At 40.0% G+C, this 15,177-nt stretch overlaps 1 protein-coding gene across 11 annotated transcripts in view; it reads left to right on the top strand.

Moving 5' to 3' along the window:
• The window catches only part of LOC100520317 (mitochondrial inner membrane protein COX18), an 80,550-nt gene that overhangs the window by 22,842 nt on the left and 42,531 nt on the right, over positions 1 to 15,177 (top strand). The window lies entirely within an intron of this gene.

Raw genomic sequence — 15,177 nt, 5'->3', positions numbered from 1 at the left:
TTAACAAATCAAATCCAGCAACACATTAAAAGGATCATATGCCATGATCAAGTGGAGTTTATCCCAAAGGTGCAAGGATGGATCAGTATCCACAAATCAATCAGCGATAACACCACAGTAACAGATTGCAGAATAAAAACCATATGATCATCACAATAGATGCAGAATAAGCTTTTGATAAAATTTAATATGCATTTGTGATAAGTCTCCAGAAAGTGAGTATAGATGGAACATAACATAATAAAGGCCATATATGCCAGTTCCATAGCTAACATACTCAACAGTGAGCAACTAAAAGCATTCCCTCTAAGATCAGGAACAAGATAAGAGTGCCCACTTTTGCCACTTTGATTCAACAGAGTACTAGAAGTCCTAGCCACAGCAACCAGATGAGAAATTATAAATGAATCCAAATTCAAAATTGGAAGGAAAAAGTAAAACTGTCACACTCTGCAGGTGGTATAATATACACAGAAAATCCTAAAGACATTACCAAAAAATTACTAGAGCTCATGAATGAACTCAGTAAAGTTGCAGAATACAAAATTAATACACAGAAATTTGTTGCAGTCTATGTAGTAACAATGAAATATTAGAGAATTAAGGAAACAATTCCCTTACTCTCCCAACAGAAAGAATATACCTAGAAATAAATCTACCTAAGAAAGGAAAAGACATGTACTGGTGAACCATAAGACACTGATGAAGGAAATTGAAGATAACACAAACAGATGAAAAGATATGCTGTGTTCAGGGACTGGAAGAATTAATGTTAAAATCACCATACTAACCAAGGCAATGTACAGAGGCAGTGCAATCCCTATCAAAATACCAATGGCATTTTTCACAGAAGTAGAACAAGTAACTTAAAAATTTGTATGAGTAGTTCCCATGTGTTTTAGCAAGTTAAGGATCTGGCATTGCTACAGTGGCTTGGGTTGCTACTGTGGCTCAGTTTTGTTCCCTGGCCAGGGAACATGCCTCATGTGCAGGCCTCTCCCCCGCAAAAAAAAAAAAAAAAAAAAAATTGCATGGAAACAAAAGACGCTGAGTAGCCAAAATAATCTTGAGAAAGAAGAGCAGAGCTTAAGGTATTATGCTCCCTTATTTCAGACTATACCACAAAGTTTCAGTAATCAAAACAGTATGATCCTGGCACAAAAACAGACACAGACCAACGGAACAATAATAGAGAGCACAAATAAACCCACATGCATGGTCAATTAATCTATAACAAAGGAGGCATGAATATATAATGGAGGAAAGACAGTTTCTTCAATAAGTGGTATTATGAAAATGGACAGCTGCATGTAAAAGAATGAAATGAAATTTTCCCACTATAGCTCTTTCAGGTATCTTGGAGCCTGTGGAGGCCTGCTGGGAACAGGACTTCAAAAACAACAAATATGTTGGGAAGGTTGTTGTCCAAGGCCATTTTTGCTGGTTATAAGCGAGATCTCTAGAACCAGAGGGAGCACATAGCTCTTCTTAAAACTGAAGGTGTTTATGCCCAAGATGAAACTGAATTTTATCTAGGCAGGAGATGTGCTTATGTGTACAAAGCAAAGAATAACACAGTGACTCCTGGCAGAAACCTAACAAAACCAAAGTAATCTGGGAAAAGGTAACTCCTGCTCATGGCAGCAGTGGTATATATACCACATCTTCTTAATCTGAGATCCTGCTGTGTAGCACTGGGAACTATATCTAGTCACTTAGGATGGAGCATGATAATGTGAGAAAAAAGAATGTATATATGTATGTGTAACTGGGTCACCATGCTGTATAGTCGAAAATTGACAGAACACTGTAAACCAGCTATAATGAAAAAAATTAAAATGAATATACACACACACACAAAAAACAGTGGTATGGTTCATGCCAAATTCTGAAGCAGCCTTACTGCTAAGCCATCAGACACAGAATCTGTGTGATGCTGTACTTTCAAGGATTCAAACTTATTGAAAAGTAAATAAAAGTGGATTTGTTCTCTTGTAAAAAAAAATTTATCACTATATTAAAAATTCAAAATGTATTTGAGGACCTAAATGTAAGACCAGGAAACCAGAAGAAAACAGGCAGAGTACTCTTGGACATAAATTATAGCAATTTTTTTTTTTTTTTGGATCTGTCCCTAAAATAAAGGAAACAAAAGCAGAAATAAACAAATAGGACTTAATTAAACTAAAAAGCTTTGGCACATTAAAAGAAATCTTTGGCAAAATGAGAAATCAAACTACGGAATGGGAGAAAACAATTGCAAATAGTATGACCAACAAAGGGTCAATATCATAAAAAAAGGGTAAATAGCTCATACAACTGGACATCAAAAACACACACAACCCAATTAAAAAATGAGCAGAAGACCTGAATAGACATTTTTCCAAAGAAGACATGTAGATAGCCAAAGGCACATGAAAAGTTGCTCAAGGAGTTCCTGTTGTGGCTCAGCAGGTCAAGAACCCAAAATAGGGTCCATGAGGATGCAGGTTTGATTCCTGGCCTTGCTCAGTGGGTTAAGGCTCCTGCATTGCTGCAAACTGTGGCATAGGTCACAGATGCAGCTCAGATCTAGAGTTGCTGTGGCTGTGGTATAGGCCAGCAGCTGCAGCTCCTCTTCAGCCTATGGCCTGGGAACTTCCATATACCTCAGGTGTGGCCCTAAAAAGAAAAAAAAAAAAAAAAAGATGCTCAGCATCACTAATCATCAGAGAAATGCAAATCAAAACCACAGTGAAATATCATCTCATACCTATCAGAAGGGCTGTTACCAAAAAGATCACAAATAACAAATGTTGGTGAGGAATAGGAGATAACCATTGCATATAGGCGGGAATATAAAATGGTGAGCCATTACGGAAAACAGTAATGGAGGTTCCTCAAAAAGCCAAAAATAGAACTACCACATAATCCAGCAATTCCGTTCCTGAGTATATATATGCAGAAAACAAAAACATTAATTTGAAAAGATATGTGGCTCCTAATGTTTATAGCAGCATTATTCACCATAGCCAAGATATGGAAGCAGCCCACTGTCAGTCAACAGATGAATGGATAAAGATGTTGTACATACAAACACACACACACTCAATGGAATACTTCTCAGCTCTTATAAAGATTTTGCCATTGCAACAACATAGACGAACTTGGAGGGTATCATGCTTGGTGAAATAAGTCAGCCAGATAAAGAAATACTGTATCTTATTACTTATATGTGGAATCTAAAAAATAGAACAAACAGGAGTTCCCTTCATGGTTCAGCAGAAATGAATCTGACTAGTATCCATGAGGAACACAGGTTCCATCCCTGGCTTTGCTCAGTGGGTTAAGGATCTGGCTTTGCCATAAGCTGTGATAGGTGGTAGGCTCCGATCTGGCATTGCTGTGGCTGTGGCGTAGGCTGGAGGCTGCAGCTCCAGTTTGTCCCCTAGGCTGGGAACCTCCATATGCCTTGAGCATGGCCCTAAAAAGACAAAACAACAACAGAACAAAAAACCAAAACCAAAACCAAAAAAAAAAACTCTACTAGTGAATATGACAAAACAGAACCAGACTCACAGATAAAGAGAACTGGGGGTAGGAGGGCAAGTTAGGGGTAGGGGATTAAAAAGTACCAACTACTATGTATTAAATAAATAGGCTACGAGGATATATTGACACAGAGAATATAGCCAATATTTTAAACTTTTTATTTATTTATTTATTTGGCCTTTTAGGGCCACATCTAGGGCATATGGAAGTTCCCAGGCTAGGGGTTGAATCAGAGCTGCAGCCAAACCACAGCCATGGCAATTGCAGATCTGAGCTGTGTCTGTGACCTACACCACAGCTCAGGGCAACACCAGATCTGGATCCTTAACCTACTGAGTGAGGCCAGGGGTCCAACCTGCGTCCTCATGGATACTAGTCAGGTTTGTTACCACTGAGCTACGATGGGAACCCCAGCCAATATTTTATAATAAGTATAAATGCAGTATAATCTTTAAACATTTTGAATCACTGTTGTGCATTTGACATTTATATAATATTCTAAATCAACTATACATCAATAAAAATAAATTTAAAAATGCAAGTTAAATTATTACACAAAGGATAAGCTGCAAAATATAGTTATGTTTTCAAAACATTAATATCTGAGGGACTTCTAGTTTTCTTGTGATTTTTTTTCTGAATAATTTTTAAAGCTAAAAATAGTGAAGCATTCTTTGGTCATTCATAAAAAGTGCTGTTAAAACACATCTTTTCAGGAGTTCCCGTCGTGGCGCAGTGGTTAACGAATCCGACTAGGAACCATGAGGTTGCGGGTTCGGTCCCTGCCCTTGCTCAGTGGGTTAAGGATCCGGCGTTGCCGTGAGCTGTGGTGTAGGTTGCAGACGCGGCTCGGATCCCGCGTTGCTGTGGCTCTGGCATAGGCCGGTGGCTGCAGCTCCGATTCAACCCCTAGCCTGGGAACCTCCATATGCCGCGGGAGCGGCCCAAGAAATAGCAACAACAACAACAACAAAAAGACAAAAAGACAAAAACAAACAAACAAACAAAAAAAAAACACATCTTTTCAGAAACATCCATTTGGATAAAATAAGATTCTATATAATTGTTTTCATTCAATAAGATCTTAAGTCTCGAAAATTTTCATAAATTAATATGGTAATTGAAGTGATTAATTAAAGATTGAGCTAGTAGTATCAAAGTGGGGCCTAATGATCAGCTTACAGTGGAAGTAAAACAAAATCTAATGCTGAGCCTTTTATTCTGTAAACTTTTATTGATCTACTGTGTTAGTGTGTCTTATAGCACAGGGGAGACAGTGGTAGTAGCAGTGGGCACATGGGCTAAGGGCCCATCTGAGAAGAGCTGCAGAGGAGGCTGCCTACCCTGCAGGTTGTCTTAGCCTAACACTGCCCACCAGTGGTTTGTAGAAGCAAAGGATCAATGCTGATAAAGAGCAGGTGTTTGCTGTAGGCTTTATTCCACCTAGGACTTGTGAATTATATGAAATATTTTTATGCTTATAGAAACTTATAATTCACAAGAAACAGCCTCTTTATTTTACAGATGAGAAAAATTAGAGGTTAAATCAATAGCCCTAGATCCCAAAGCTAGAGAGTGGTATAGATGCTAGAATCTGGAACTTCAGTTTCTCTAGCCTACATAATTTCTGGCAAGTTCACCTGCCTTCTAAATTATATTGCTGATATCCTGAAAGTATGAGGTTTTTGTCAAACACACTCCTGAGTTAGGGACTCCATTATGCACAAGAAGCTCAAAGTTCCTCCTTATTTAAAACTCTCCTGGAGTTCCTGTTGTGGTGCAGCGGTAAACGAATCCGACTAGGAACAATGAGGTTTCGAGTTCGATCCCTGGCCTTGCTCAGTGGGTTAAGGATCCGGCGTTGCCGTGAGCTGTGGTGTAGGTTGCAGATGAGGCTCGGATCCCGCGTTGCTGTGGCTCTGGCATAGGCCCGTGGCTACAGCTCCAATTCAACCCCTAGCCTGGGAACCTCCATATGCCACAGAAGCGGCCCTAGAAAAGGCAAAAAGACAAAAACAAACATACAAACAAAAACTCTCCTAACTGCATGGTGATTTGTGATACCTTGGGTGGAGATAAGCCTTTGACTCTTGGGGATGCTGTTTATGTATTCCAGTTAGTGTTATATAGACATGATGTGCAGATGATTAAAACAGCAGTCAGATATTTTGTTATTGCTGATGAGAAAAAAATTTGGCACACAAAGGATGAACTTTCTGGAAATGGATTCCTTGTCCCTAATAGCAACGGTAACCAGAAGATCTAATATTGTTTACTTCAGATACATTTTCATTGTTAAAAGGGCTTGCTATCTCTTGAGTTAAGGCTTGTGTGGAATTATTGTGTTTCCAGTTTCATTATCTTCTGGTACCCAAAGGTAGAATTGGGGCATTTGTATTATACATCTTTCTTGTGGAAAGTGAAACCATAGAATGTGAACGAATGAAATGGTGAGAAAGACAAGTCTAACAAAGTGAAAGGGTGTGTTCATTTGTACATCTCTTCATTTGACAGAGCATTTAGAGATGGGAGCATTTGACTCATTAACCAGTTTTCAGGTCTATGACTAGAGGGAGAACTCACCTGGATGTTGAACTGACTTGTATCAGTTCCCAGAAATGAGAGTCAGATTTAGAATTAATGCCTCTAGGTGGTGCTCTGACCTATATTTGGATTCAGCAGCTTTGTCAGAGGCAGAGGAAGAACACTGTAGGGGAGAAGGGATGTGTGTGTATGTGTGTGTGTGTTCTGTTTCACAATCTTTATGGGAGGCAGTGTTAAAGACCAAATGGGAGCTCGTGGACCCTGTGTGGTTATTCAGGCCTCATTCTCCCAATTCCCTTTGTTTTTCCATTTTTAGAATGAGAGCTTACAAAATTGATACTAATGAGTATGAAATTCAAGAAGAATGTTTGGAATTTTGAAACATCATGACTAAAAGTTTATGTTTTTAGGATTGATGAATGACTCTTTCATGTATATATTAGCATATAGTAGCTGCGTAATAAGCATATACAGAAGATATTCTGTTAGAATCCCAATCTTTCTCTGTGATGTTTATGCACAGCCAGTCTTTTCCTCTTCCATTGTATTTTAGCCCTGGGGTGTATAGAATCTTCACCTTTTTCAGCTTGTCAAGGTTAATTTGATCACTCAAGTGCATTTTTCCAGTTGATGTCATGTGTAACTAAAGCAAATGTCCATGTGTTAGTCTAGAAAGCAGAGCTGGAAGGACCTTTGGAGATCAGCAGGACTGAGTTTTCAGATCTTCGGTTTTCAAGATCAATAACCTTTTCAAGCACTGAGAGTCTAATTATATCTGGGTCACATACTCTGTAATTAACAGAGCCTGGATTGAAGATCAGATCAACCAGTCTCCAGAATGAACTATTTTTTTGTCAAGTACCCTGTTTCAGAAAAAAAAAAAAAAAAATCAGTGGATTTTCAGTGATTTCATAGACCCCAAATTTGGGGTTCAGTTTAGGGTTGGCAATATTTTACTTAGGAAGTTAAAGGCACCCCTAAAATCATATCACCACTGCTTCATAAAAGGAGGGATATTTTAATACCATATGGGTAAGAGGATTTGATCTTAGAATTGATGGCAGTCTTTTAACTTAGTAGTTTAATTTCCTGTACAACTCTACATTATTCACTTTACCTGGGACAAAGGAATTCTTCTTAGTTTATTGGTGGTCCAAGAGCTGCATTAGAGATCTCTGATTAGATGGATCTCTGACAATCTCTTCCTTATTCAAATGGAGAAACTGAGGCCCAGATTATTAGGTGATGTGTTTGAGGCATATGTCCAGTTAGTAGCAGAGAGCTGAGTCTTCCTTGTTAATTTCAGTAGGTAGGACCATGGATCCTCTTCTCTTTTCAGCTGTTGCTGAGTAAAGGACATGCACAAAAGCAAAGAAAAAGTAGTATATGGCAGGCAGGGAGTAGATCCCCTCATGAAATGTTCAATTCTGTGTCATTATGGCACTTTGAGTTTCTGACAAATCCACTTTGTTTTTCTTTTTCCTTTGTTCTCTGTTTTGATTTATTTTCCCCTAGCTTTATAATTAAAATAAATTGCGTATACTTAAGGTGAACAATGTGATGATTTGACATGCATATACAATGTGAAATGATTACCACAATCCAGGTAACTAACATATCCACCACTTCGTATAGATACTGTTCTTGTGTATATGTGGTCCATTTTGTTTATAAACCCTATTTAGATATTTATAATTAGTTATTCAAGGAAAAGAAATAGTGTTCTCTGAGTACTTGCTGCATGACAGGCGGTTTGCTAGGTGTTTTGCATACCTGTGTAATCTTTGCTTGTCTCACAGCGACGAGTGAAATCTGTATGAATAATATTTTTTTTATTTTTATTTTTATTTTTTGGTCTTTTTAGGGCCGCACCCACGGCATATGGAGGTTCCTAGTCTAGGGCTCTAATTGGAGCCTGTAGCCACCGGCCTATGACACAGCCACAGCAATGCGGGATCCGAGCCACCTCTGTGACCTACACCATAGCTCACAGCAACACCCGATCCTTAACCCACTGGGCCGGGCCAGGGATCGAACTGGCAACCTCATGGTTACTGGTCAGCTTTATTAACCACTGAGCCATGCTGGGAACATCATGCATGAATAATATTAAATGCCCAAGTTTGTCACACCGTTCATTTTTATGATGTTTAGTATTTTTTTAGAAATCCATAGTATCTAATAGTATCTTCTTGCCATTGGAATTAACTGTATTATTGTCTGTATCTGCCAGTTGTCTCTAGTTCTTAATTTTACTCTAGCTGTGGTCAAAAGAGGGGCTTTTTAGAAGCACCAAGCAATAAGTTGGTGGAGGGAAATAAATCGCGATGAACTGCACTTGTGTGAATGAATGGGGAAGGCAGAAGAATCGAGTCAAGGCCATTTCATCCTTTAGAATCATTTCCCATTTAGAAAAATGAATGAAAAAACCCCTAGCAACGAATCTGCACTATAGGACCTCCAGGGGGCGTTCAACACTGTCAGATCTCTGTGATTCCCTCTCCAGTCAAATTACAGCACCACAGGTTTTCTGTAATTATGTCTCTTCTCTCTGAGCATCCTTTCTTCAGAATAAATTCAGTAGGCAGATATTTACTTCTTTAATGTGTTTCTCTAATAAAATTCCATGGAAAATAAATAGTCCTTTTATGAGGTTAGACTATGACATATACATGACAACAGTTATACATGAACTGTTGAACTTGTTAGTTACCTTGACTATTGCTTCTTAGGATGAACTTTCTAGAGCCTTCCACAAAGATGATGCTGCAGAATCAACATGCCACTGGAATGCCCTCTGCCTCCCATCTCCAGTTTTCTCATTTTATTCAGTGCCAGCCCATCCTTTACAGCCAAAACTTAAATTCCTTTCTCCTTGATGGAATACTTTCTGGTCCCTTGGTTCTCAGAGGACTTTCTTCTAAACTCCTAAGTATTTGGGTGTCAGTTCCAAATTTTCCACTTAGTCCTGTCTTGTCTAAAACCATTAACTTCTCAAGTGTTACTTTCTTTCCTCCACCAGGTTAAGAATTCCTAGAGGATAAGCAATTGAAAACTTTCTCCCCAGGCCACAATGATGTGAAGGTGAAACTGTGGTTTTCGTAACAATGGTAAAATGTATTTTCAGGCTGCATCCTCATCCGTTTTGTGAGAACTCCAGCTCTCCAAGATTCTTCCAGACTAGTTCTGTGAGTGAGTCTGCCTGGGTTTTCTTCCATGTGCTGCTCAGTAAATCAGAGTGGCTGTGAGGTGTCCATGCTCTCTCTTCCCTCCTGCAGTGACATTGTTGCTGCTGCCACCAAATGAGTCTGGAGTCCCTGCTGCTCAGATGGTTCATGCCACCTCTGCAACACCACCGGGCTGCCCATCAAAACTGGCTTTTTCTCTGGCTGCTTGTGCAGATGTGGCACCTTTAGCCTCCTGCCCAGTCCTCTGTGCTGCAAAGGTGACCTGAAGGAGAAGGTAGTTATTTATTGTTTTTTGTTTTTTGGGTTTTTTTTTGTCTTGTCTTTTTTTGAGGGCCACACCCACGACATATGGAAGTTCCCAGGCTAGGGATTGAATTATATCTATAGCTGCCGGCCTACACCACAGCCACAGCCATAGCAATGCCAGATCTGAGCCAATCTGTGACCTACACCGCAGCTCCTGGCAGTGTCAGATCCTTAATCCACTGAGTATGGCCAGGGATCGAACCTGAATCCTCATGGAGACTAGTCGTGTTCTTAACCCTCTGAACAACAATGAAAACTCCTGTTTGGTTTTTCTTTTCAAAAAAAAATTTTTTTTTGGCTGCCCAGGGCATGTGGTGTTCCCAGGTCAGGGATCAGATCCAAGCCATAGTTGCAACCTAAGCCTCAGCTGTAGCAATGCTGGATCCTTAACCCACTGTGCTGGCTGAGGATCAGTTGTGTCACAGCGCTCCCATGATGTTGCCAATACCATTGCATCACAGCGGGAGCTCCAAGAGAGTAGTTGTTAATCCTCACTTGTGCTATGTTATGTAGCATAACTTAGTATAGTATAACTCTGTGTCATAACACCTTTCAGAAGTCTTAGAGAATGGGTATTTTAGTGCTTAATGATCTTTGCATACACGCTTTTTAAAATGAAAAAACATCTTTTAAATTTGTTTCTAGTTTTATGGAGTTCCTGTCATGGCGCAGCTGAAACAAATCTGACTAGGAACCATGAGGTTGCAAGTTTGATCCCTGGCCTCGCTGAGTGAGTTAGGGATCTGGTGTTGCTGTGAGCTGTGGTGTAGGTCGAAGACGCCACTTGGATCTGGCGTTGCTGAGGCTGTGATGTAGGCTGGCAGCTGTAGCTCTGATTAGACCTCTAGCCTAGGAACCTCCTCTTTTGTTTTGACCTTTCAAATCCACGTAAGTAAGATTTACAGCATTTGTATTTTAAGACCCTCTTTAGTCACCTCTGCAATTTTGGTTATGCTGGCTTAATACAATGAACTGAATTACCTGCCAGTAAAACTGGTCCTAAAATCTTTTATTAGAAATAATTAGTTGGTAACTTCAGTTTCTTCCATGTGTAATGCTCTTTTCATGTTTGATATTTTTCTTTAGTTAGCTTTCATTATATGTATTTTCCCTCTTAACCTTTTATTTCATTGACATTTTTGAATGTATCAGCAAAGACTTGCAGATAATTAATTACTTAATTTCAAAAGAATTCCTATCTCTCTTTTCATTTTAAGACCCTTCTCGTCCCTGGGGCTTCAGCATGAGACCATAGAGGCAGAATTGGAAGACACTCTTGGAGACTGACACTGGGCTCTACTCATCTGTTCTCTCTCATCATCAGTGAACAAATACGTGATGTGAAGTAGGGCAGATTATTAGTCAGAAATTGTTATTGTAGAAAAGAAGTGGATTGCTTGTTCTCTTGTGTCTGCAGACTATGGCTCCTATCTGCTTCTGTTCTACAGCTAGCTCCTTTTTAGGATGAATGACTTCTTTTCCAGGCAGCTCTCCAGTTCCTCCTACAAATAATACCCAAAACCAGATCCAGGTTCCTGTCTTCAGACAATCCCAGGCATGTCTGGGTCTTAGAATTCGGTCTTTCAATATGGGGTATGTATGACATGTATTGGATCTCCTCGATATAGCTCCAAATTGAAAAATTATCAACGGGCAGAAGTAGGAAGTTGGATTTGGAATCAATGTAAAGAAGAATTTTTTTTTTGTCTTTTTGTCTTTTCTAGGGCCGCAACCCGCAGCACATGGAGGTTCCCGGGCTAGGGGTCTAATTGGAGCCGTAGCTGCCAGCCTACACCACAGCCACAGCAACATGGGATCCAAGCCACATCTGCGACCCACACCACAGCTCACAGCAACGCCAGATCCTTTTTTTTTTTTGTCTTTTGTCTATTTGCCATTTCTTGGGCCACTCCTGCAGCATATGGAGGTTCCCAGGTTAGGGGTCAAATTGAAGCTGTGGCTGCTGGCCTACGCCAGGGCCACAGCAACACGGGATCCGAGCCTCATCTGCAACCTACACCACAGCTCACGGCAACGCTGGATCCTTAACCCACTAAGCAAGGCAGGGATCGAACCCTCAACCTCATGGTTCCTAGTCAGTTTCGTTAACCACTGAGCCACGACGGGAACTCCAAGAAGAACTCTTAAATCTTGTCCCAAGCTAGAGTGAGCTTCTTTGGGTGGTTATACTCTTATCATTGGTGATATCTGAACATTGAATGTTCATTCAGTGAATATTTTAGAAGGGACTCAAGCCATTGAGGGGAAGAATTCAAGAGGGTAGTAGTCTACCTTGTCCTGAGAGTCTGTGATTATACTCCTTGGAAATCTCCCACAGTACTCAGTTAGATGCCTTGTCACTGAGTGGACAGAAAGTCAAAATTAATAAACTGGAAGTAATCTGTAACAATACTTCAGTGTTACAGGAGGCAGAGAAACAAACATGCATGATGGAATCTGACTCAGGCTCTTCCTTGGATATGGAGAGCCCATGGAAACTGTAAACAAATGCTATAACTGATACTAATATTGTTAAAACCCAAAATTCAGCTGATTAATTTCATGATAAAATGGCTTTATTCAGTGACTCATGGATTGGGCATCATCCCACTTCACAAAAGAAAGGGGCTCTGAGGAGCTGAACAAAATGGAAGGTTTTTCAACAGCAGAAATGGGGTGAGACAAGGAAGTCATAAACAGAAGAAAGGATTTTTTTTCAGGCAATATCACCTTTCTTTGATGGAAGAGTGGAGTCTATCATGCAGATTACCTCACTAATGCTGATCTAGAATCAGGTAATTCTAGACCTTCCAGAAAGGTCACATCCCTGGGAGAGATTGGAAACTACAATTAAGTCTTGGTTTGCTGATCTGGGGCCTGGTACAAGTGACTCCATTTTGGACCTGTAATTTCTTTCCTTCTTTCTTTTTTAGGGGCACACCCTTGGTATATGGAGGTTCCCAGGCTGGGGGTCTAATAGGAGCTGTAGCTGCTGGCCTACCCCACACCACAGCAACACCAGATCCAAGCTGCTTCTGTGACCTACAGCACAGCTCATAGAAATGTCGAATCCTTAACCCACTGAGCTAGGCCAGGGATCAAACCTGTGTCCTCATGGATGTTAGATTTGTTTCCACTGAGCCATGATGGGAACTCTGGGCCTGTGACTTCTTTTTCTTTTTTCTTTTTTCTTTTTCTTTTTCTTTTTCTTTTTTTTGTCTTTTTGCCTTTTCTAGGGCCGCACCCACAGCATATGTAGGTTCCCAGGCTAGGGGTCCAGTTGGAGCTGTAGCAGCTGGCCTACGCCAGAGCCACAGCAACATGGGATCCGAGCCATGTCTGTGACCCACACCACAGCTCACGGCAACGCTGGATCCTTAACTCACTGAGCAAGGCCAGGGATCAAACCCGCAACCTCATGGTTCCTAGTCGGATTCGTTAAACACTGAGCCACAACAGGAGCTCCATTCTTTTTGAATAATATTAATAGTAACCATGATAATAATTACCATCAACCAAGCACCTATATTGTGACAATCTATTAACAAACATTTTGTCCATGATGTTTTATTTATAGTTTGCAGGTGTTCTGTGACATAGACATAATTTACCACATTTTATGAACTTGTGCCCCATTTTTAAAGATAAGGAATCTGGGTAAATTAGAGCATTTCAAGAGCATATGCACATCAATTTTAGGTATGCCCACATAGGGTAGAAAGAACATGAGGCATCTGGATTTCCAGGCCAGTCCCCTTTGACCAACTGCCACCTCGTCCCAGTGTGCTATAAAAATATTATAATTCTCTACACATACCAAGATGTGAAAATTGAGAAGCACATCAAGTTACCTATCCAAGATGAGAAGCCTCAGGGCCCAATTAGAGATCCAAACCAAGGTCTGTATGACACTAAAGTCTATTTTCTTTCCACTATACCTCACTCTCTTTGAAGATCTGATAAGTGATGTTTCAGAAATGTTAAATCCTTCAGATGGAAGCAGAGGGTGGCAGCAGCAGACAGCTAATTACGCAACCTGGGTTTCACACAGAAGATGTAGATTTGAACACTTCAGCACCTCAAGGACTGGTACATGATGTAGATTAGCATGAGGTTAAGATTTGAGGGCTCTGTTATCATCCTGCTTGGATTTAAAACCAGATTCCATCACTTACTACCTGTTCAACCTTGGGAAAATTACTCTACTTCTCTGTGCTTTGGGCTTTTCATTTGTAAAATAAAAATTAATTTGTTGAATGAGTCAACAAATATTTGCTGAGAGCTTTCTGTGTGTTAGGCACCCTTTTAGGGTCTGAAAATGTAGCTGTGAATTAAGTACTTCATCTTTGAGTTTATCTTACTTGGAATTCTTCATCTTCTTAGGTGAATAGATGAATTTTCTTCCTCATGTTTATTGAGACATGATTGAATATAATACTGTATAACTTTAAGGTATATAATGTGTTGATTTGATAAATTTATGTTACAAAAGTGATACCACATATAAATGACATCATAAAGTATTTGTATTTCTCCCTCTGACTTATTTCACTTAGCTAATGTTCTCAGCAACCTTCCGTGTTGTTGCAAATGCCAGGATTTTGTTCTTTCTCATGACTGAATAATAGTTAATTGCACATATATTTACCACATCTTCTTTAAACATTCACTAAGGTTGACAGTCACTAAGGTTGTTTCCATATCTTGGCTATTGTAAATAATGCTGCAGTGGACATGGGGGTTCATATATCTCCTTGAGATTCCATTTTCTTTTCCTTTGGATATATACTCAGAAGAGGGATTGCTGGATCATATGACACGTCTATTTTTAATTTTTTGCAGAACCTCCATACTGTTTACCATAGTATCTGTGCCAATTTACATTTCTGTCAACAGTGCATAAGTGTTTCCTCTTCTCCACATCCTCAACAATACTTGTTATCTCTTGTCTTTTTTTTTTTTTTTTTTTTTTTTCTTTTTTGGCCATGCCCCCACCATGCAGAAGTTCCTGGTTCAGCTACTCCGTAGCAGTACCCCAGCCACAGCAGTGACAATGCTGGATCCCCAACCTACTGGGCCCACCAGGGAACTACATCTCTTGTCTTTTTGATGATAGCCCTCAAAATTACCGTTTTAGGAGTTCCCTCGTGGCACAGTGGTTAACGAATCCAACTAGGAAGCATGAGGTTGCGGGTTCGATCCCTGGCCTTGCTCAGTAGATCCCGCGTTGCTGTCCTGGCTGTGGTGTAGGCTGGTGGCTACAGCTCCAATTAGACCCCTAGCCTGGGAACCTCCATATGCCACAGGAGTGGCCCTAGAAAAGACAAAGAAAAAAAAAATCACCATTTTACTGTGGTTTTGATTTGCATTTCCCTGATAGTTACTGATGGTGAACATCTTTATAGGTACCCATTGGCCATTTGTATGTTTTTTTTGGAAAAAGCCTGCTCAGTTTCTCTACCCATTTTATAATTGGATTGTTTGTTTTTGTTATTTATTTTTGTGAATTCTTTATATATTTTGGATATTTACCCCTTATGTGATATATAGGAAAATTTGCAAATATTTCCTCCCATTCCAGAGATTGCCTTTTAATTCTGTTGATTGT

This window comes from Sus scrofa, chromosome 8 (genome assembly GCF_000003025.6).
Source record: "Sus scrofa isolate TJ Tabasco breed Duroc chromosome 8, Sscrofa11.1, whole genome shotgun sequence".
Taxonomy (NCBI): domain Eukaryota; kingdom Metazoa; phylum Chordata; class Mammalia; order Artiodactyla; family Suidae; genus Sus; species Sus scrofa.
Note: the sequence above shows the minus strand (reverse complement) of the source record. Positions and strands in the feature narration are given on the sequence as shown.